Genomic DNA, 7,565 nt, shown 5'->3' on the forward strand with positions numbered 1-7,565 from the left:
TCCATCCTCATATCAAATAAAGTAGACTTCAAGCTAAAGTTAATCAAAAGGGATAAAGAAGGACACCACATACTGCTCAAGGGAACCATACACCAACAAAACTTAACAAAGAATGGAGAATCTACATTCATCAAACAGACTCTTGTCAAGTTCAAGAGTCAGACCACATCACAATAATTCTGGGTAAAGTTAACACACCTCTTTCACCACTAGATAGATCTTCCAAACAGAAGCTGAACAAAGAAACTTTAGAACTCAATAATACAATAAATAACTTAGACTTAACTGACATATATAGAATATTTCATCCTTCAACAAGTGAATATACATTCTTCTCAGCAGCACATGGATCCTTCTCTAAAATAGACCATATATTATGCCACAAAGCAACTCTTAGCAAATGCAAAGAAGTAGAGATACTACCCTGCATTCTAGCAGATGGAATGAAATTAGAAAACAATGATAAAATAAAAAATAAAAGCTACATCCAACACCTGGAGACTAAATAATATGCTACTCTCATTTACCTCTAAATTCTTAGAGGTAAATGAGAACTGATACAACATATCAAAATATCTGGGACACTATGAAAGCATTTCTAAGAGGAAAGTTCATTGCATGGAGTTCATTCCTTAAAAGAAGAAAAAGTCAAAAAATAAATGGCTTAACATTACATCTCAAAGCCCTAGAAAAAGAAGAGCAAACAACACCAAAATTAGTAGAAGATAGGAAATAATTAAAATCAGAGCTGAAATCAATGAAGTTGAAACAAAAGAAACAATTGAAAAAATTGACGAAACAAAAAGTTGGTTCTTTGAAAAAATAAATAAAATTGACAGACCCTTACCTACTCTAACGAAGAGAAGGAGAGAGAAAACTCAAATTACTATCATGTGATGAAAAAGGAAATATCACAACAGACATTAAAGAAATACAGAAGATAATTAGAAATTATTTTGAAAACTTGTACTCCAATAAAGTAGAAAATATCAAAGTCATTGAAAAATTTCTAGAATCATATGATTTGCCCAAATCAGGATGATATACACAATTTAAACAGATCAATTTCAAGCGATGAAATAAAAGATGCCATCAGAAGCCTACCAACCAAGAAAAGCCCAGGACCGGATGGATAAACAGCTGAGTTCTACAAGACCATTAACGAAGAACTAATACCATTATTCCTCAAATTATTTCATGAAATTGAAAAAGACAGAACACTTCCAAAGTCATTCTATGGGGCCAGTATCACCCTGACTCCAAAACCAAGATACCTCAAAGAAAGAAAACTTCAGACCAATATCTCTAATGAACATAGATGCAAAAATTCTCAATAAAATTCTGGTAAATCAAATACAAAAACATATCAAAAAGATAGTGCATCGCGATAAAGTGGGGTTCACTCCAGGGATGCAAGGTTGGTCCAACATACGGAAATCAATAAATGTAATTTATTACAACAATAGACTTAAAGATAATATGATCATATGATCATCTCAATAGATGCAGAAAAAGCATTCAACAAAATATAGCACCCCTTCATGTTCAAAACACTAGAAAAACAAGGATAACAGGAACATATCTCAACACTGTAAAAGCTATCTGTGCTAAACCCCGGGCCAACATCATTCTAAATGGAGAAAAGTTGAAAGCATTCCCACTAAAAACTGGAAGAAGATAGGGATGCCCTCTTTCACAACTTCTATTTAACATAGTTCTTGAAACACTGGCCAGAGCAGTTAGACATACCAAAGAAATTAAAGGGATATGGATAGGAAAAGAAGAATTCAAATTAGCTCTAATTGATGAAGATATAACTCTATATTTAGAAGACCCAAAACATTCCACCAGAAAACTTCTAGAACTAATAAATGAATTCAGCAAAGTAGCAGTATATAAAATCTACACCCAGAAATCAAAGGCATTTCTGTATATAAGTGACAAATTCTCTAAAAGGGAAATGAGGAAAACTACCCCATTTACAGTAACCTCAAAAAGAATAATAAAATACTTGAGAATCAACTTAATAAAAGAGGTTAAAGACCTCTATGACGAAAACTCCAGAATGCTAAAGAAATAAATTAAAGAAGACCTTAGAAGACGGAAAGATCTACCTTTTTCTTTGATTGGCAGAATTAATATTGTCAAAATGACCATACAACCAAAAGCACTATACAGATTTGATGCAATTCCAATAAAAATCCCAATGAAATTCCATATAGAAATAGAAAAAGAAGTCATGTAATTTATCTAGAAAAATAAGAGACCCAGAATAGGTAAATCCTTAGCAAGAAGAGTGAAGTAGGTGGCATCACTATATCAGACCTTTAACTATACTACAGAGTAATAGCAACAAAAACAGCATGGTATTGTCACCAAAATCGACCAATGGTACAGAATAGAGGACCCAGAGACTAACCCACATAACTACAGTTATTTTTTATTAGACAAAGACACCAAAAACATTCATTGGAGAAAAGGTAGTCTCTTTAACAAATGGTACTGGGGAAAACTGGAAATCCATATACAACAACATTAAACTAAACCCCATCTCTCACGATGCACAAACTCAATTCAAAGTGGATCAAGGACCTAGGAATTAAACCAGAGACACTCCACCTATTAGAAGAAAAAGTAGGCCCAAATCTCTATCATGTCAGATTAGGCCCCAATTTCTTTAATCTCTATCATGTCAGATTAGGCCTCGATTTCTTTTATAGCACAAGAATTAAAATCAAGAATTAATAAATGGGATGGATTCAAACTAAAAGCTTCTTCTCGGCAAAAGAAACAATCAGTGAGGTGAATAGAGAGCCTACATTTTGGAAGCAAAGTTTTACCACATGCACATCAGATAGAGCACTAATCTCTAGTATCTATAAAGAACTCAAAAATCTTAACACCAAAAAAAAAATCAATAAATGGGTCAAGGAATTGAACAGACATTTCTCAGAAGATGATATACAATCAATCAACAAATATATGAAAAAATGTTCAACATCTCTAGCAAGTAGAGAAATGCAAATACAAACTTCTCTAAGATTTCATCTCACTCCAGTCAGAATGGTAGCTATTAAGAATACAAGCAACAGGGCTGGGGATGTGGCTCAGTGGTAGAGCACTTGCCTTGCACACGTGAGGCACTGGGTTCGATCCTCAGCACCACATAAAGATAAATAAAATAAAGGTATTGTATCCCTCTACAATGAAAAAAAAGTATTTTAAAAAAGAAAGAATACAAATAAGCGTTGGAGAGGATGAGGGGGAAAAGGCACACTCATACTTTGCTAGTGGGTCTACAAATTGATGCAGCCAATATGGAAAGCAGTATGGAGAATCCTTGGAAAACTAGGAATGGAACCACCATTTGACCCAGCTATCCCACTCCTCGGTTTATACCCAAAGACTTAAAAACAGCAGCCACAAGATGAAAGGAGACCCTCATCATTATACAGAATACATGTATGACAATGTGAGGGGAAAAAAAGAAGTGTGTCACATTAGACTGGGTAGAGAGAAGTGATGAGAAGGGAGGGGAGAGGAAGGGGGGAAAGGAAGGACAGCAGAAAAAAATAGACATTATTATCGCTGTATGTATATATGTGACTGCATGACCAATGTGATTTAGCAACCTGTACACTCAGAAAAATGAGAAACTATAACCCATCTGATTCAAATGTATGATGTGTCAAGATCATTGTATTGTCATGTGTAACTAATTAAAACAAATAAAAAAATTTAAATGCATTTAAATATATAAACATAAAAAAACAGCAGCCACATCAATGTTTATAGCAGCACAATTCATAATAGCTAAACTGTGCAACCAACCCAAATGCCCTTCAGTAGATGAATGGATAAAGAAAATGTGGTATACATAAACAACCGAATACTATACATCATTAAAAGAGAATAAAATCATGGCATTTGAAGGTAAATGGATGGAGTTGGAGAATATAATGCTAAGTGAAGTTAGCCAATCCCAAAACATCAAATGCCAAATGTTTTCTCTGATATAAGGATGCTGATTCATAATGGGGTTGGTGGGGAGCATGGGAGGATTAGACGAACTCTAGATAGAGCAAAAGGGAGAGAGGGAAAAGGAGGGAGCATGGGGTTAGGAAAGATAGTGAAATGAGATGGACATCATTGTCCTAAGTACATGTATGAAGACACAAATGGTGTGACTCTATTTTGTGTACAACCTGAGATATGAAAAATTGTGCTCCATATGTGTAATGTGACGTGTAAAGCATTCTGCTGTCATACATAACAAATTAGAATAAAAACAATTTAATGTGAAGGGGCTAGGAGTGTGACTCTATGGTAAAGCACTTGCCTAACATGCATGGGACCCTGGGTTCCATCCATAGTAATACACATTAAAAGAAAAAAAAAAAAGCTGAGCTCCTATCAGAGATGCTATGAAGTGCACCCAGATAGGAAATTGCCCTAGGTTAGTCAGACTGCCTTCCCAAGCTCACCTTTTATCCCTACTTTTCAATGCTCATCTTGATTTATACAAGCATACCAGGACCTCAGTTCTGAAAAATCCAGAAAGGTCCTCCAGCTCAAAGCTCCTGCAAGAATCAGCCAAGTCTTTAGTTATGACTTCATTCTCAAAGCTTCCTGCTGCTCAGTCCTGTTTCCTTCATGCTCCCTCAGGGGTTGTCCCCAAGAACATTTCCCAGGAATCTTTCTATGCACAAATTTCTTTATCCAGAGTCCACTTTCAGGGGCCCAAGACCTAAAAGAGCTCCAAAATCAGGAACCAATTGCCCTATAAAAAGCCAGGGTATGACTTTTTCTTACTTAAATCATATTCACAGACATCAAAATATTTATAAGACATATAATTGAAAAAGTTAATATAGAATCTTATTAAGGTTTATCTGTATTGTAAAAAAGAGATATCTCAGGATACTCTTGTACTAAAATTGGTCCCTGCTCTCCTGAATGTATTGTCTACAAATAAAACTCAACTTCTCTTAACAACTTTCTAAAACAGATAGGTCATGTTGGTTTGGCTATTCCCTGGAGCAGCTTCATTGTTTTCTGTGCCTGCAGCACTCCAACATTATAGACCTACATCTGTCTGAGGCTTCAGAATCCTAGAAATATCTCCTCTTCGGATGACTTGCATCCATCTCACCTCAGCAAGAAGTGTGCTCTCGCTTCTCTGATGCCCAGACACCCAGACTCACTTTCTTTATGAGCTGCCTCACTTTTTTCTTTGTGCTCAAGCATTCCTGTCTTCTTCCCCAGAGTATTAACTCTTTGAGCATACAGTCTGGGGTTCAGCAGAGTGACTGGTTTAATAATTATCTAATGAATCATTGTTAACCCAAATTAGCTGGGCTGTCCATGTCATGCATCACTAAAGGAAGAGAGATAACCCTTACTGACTTGATTTAGCTGTTGGTGTCCTCCAGCTTTCTTAAAATCTTGTGGTCTCCCTGTGTTGGAGAAGTCAGTCCTCTATGGTTTGGATAAATGTCCCCTCAAGGTAGGTCCATGTGTTAAAGGCTTTTCCTAGAGTGATGTGGTTGGAGGTGGTGGAGATTTCAGGAGGTGGGGCCTAGTAGCAAGTCTTTAGGTCCCTGGAGATGTGCTCTTGAAAGGGACTGTGGGACTCCAGCCCATTCTTCTTCTCTATTTTGCTTCCTGACACATGAGCTAAAAAACTCCATGTGCTTGCTACCATTGCCATACGGCACCCCTACCAGAAACAAAGCAATGGGTCTGCCAATGTCAGACTGAAACAGAGAAGTGGAAGAAGGGGGAAGCTAGTTCTTGCTTGCTCACTCCTTTCCCAAGGTGGTGCAGTTTTCTGCTGCTGTTGCCTATGGAAATCAGACTCCAGGTCTTCCAGCCATTGAATGAGAACTTCACCAGTGGCTCTCCATAGGGCTATTATGCCCTTAGCCTCAGACTGGGGCTACATCATTGGCCTCTCTCCTTTTGAGGCTCCAGCTTCTTAGACTGAGCAACTACTAATTTCTTTGGCTCTCTAGTCTGCAAATGATCTTCACAAACTTTTCAGCCTTGGATCATGTGAGCCAGTCTAATAAATCCCCTTTTATAATTATATATATTATATTGGTTCTGTTTCTCTGAAGAACTATGACTAATGCTAAATCTTTAAATTTATGTTCATTTCATGTTGAACTTCCTTGGCACTATCACCATATTTTCATAAATAGAGATCAGGATCCTCATTCATTATATTTCAATACAATATTTGGAGTGAGAATTATAGAGAAAAGCATGGGTACATAGTCCATTAAAACTAAAAATAAAAAGTAATTATGCTCAGAGGTATCTTTTAAAAAGATAGAATAAACTGAAAAATCTAAAAATTGTTTGATTCATGCATTTCTCAACATAAAGGTAGTGAGGAAAGGAAGAACAAAGGAACAAGGAACAGATGGACAGATAAAAAAAGAGATAGCAGATGGTTGACTTAAACCAATAATGTCAACAATTGCATTAGATGTAAGTAAACTAAACGCTTTAATTAAAAGACAAATATTTTCATAGTCAAATTCAGAAGGTTAAGGTGGGGGTGGATCTCCTAAAGATGGGGGTGGATCTCCTAAAAAAGGAGTGGGAGGTTGGGAGGGGGGGGGAATTCTAGGGAGCTATATTAACTGAATTATGTTGTTATATTGTGTGCATATAGGAATATATAACAACAAATGCCATCAATATGTATAACTATAATGCACAAATAATGTGAACAAAAAAATTTTAAAAAGACAAATATTTTCAAAATGGATTAAAAGAAATAAAAAGACCCAACTATATGCCCATGAAGTATAAAGACACAAAACATGTTGAAAGTAAAAGGATGCAAAAAATACAAAATTTAAAATATATATATATATATATATATATATATATATATATATATATATATGAAAGATGATATGGTTAACATTAATATCAGACAAAGTAGGCTTCAAGACATAAAGAGGGATCTTACCTAATGATGAAGACAGTTTCTCAGGAGGATATACAATCTTGAATGGCATACATCTATAACAAAACTTCAAAATACATGGAACTAAAACTTATGGAAGGAAGAAATAGAAAAATCATGAATACAGTCAGCAATTTCTAAAACAGAGAGAGAGGGAAAAACATAGATGTAGGATTTGGAGGATAATAAACAATTTGTTTCTGTACTTGTGACTCAAAAAAACAGATGTAAGTGTGCGTGGCCACATATCCTTGGACATCACTATAGACAGAGCTAGCCTTCAGGTACAAGCAGATTTGGCCAAGCAAGGCCAGGGAGGATGGAAGCTGACAGTGTGCAAGGAGAGAGATTCTGAAGCGAGGAGCAAGCACGGAAAAATGCAGTGATCCCTGACTATCACTGGCTCTGCCCTGCCCTCACCTGTGCCTCCAGGAAGGGAACCTGTGGGCTCCCGGGGTCCAACGCCTGAGCCCTGCTGGCAGTGTGCCAGCCACAGGGCTGCAACGTGGTTTCACCATTTTCCTGCTCTTCTTGCATCTACTAAACAATTCTTATTCAGACCTGTTCCCTCACAGGTATGAAG

The sequence above is a fragment of the Marmota flaviventris genome, chromosome 2, assembly GCF_047511675.1.
Source record: "Marmota flaviventris isolate mMarFla1 chromosome 2, mMarFla1.hap1, whole genome shotgun sequence".
In the NCBI taxonomy this organism is placed as follows: domain Eukaryota; kingdom Metazoa; phylum Chordata; class Mammalia; order Rodentia; family Sciuridae; genus Marmota; species Marmota flaviventris.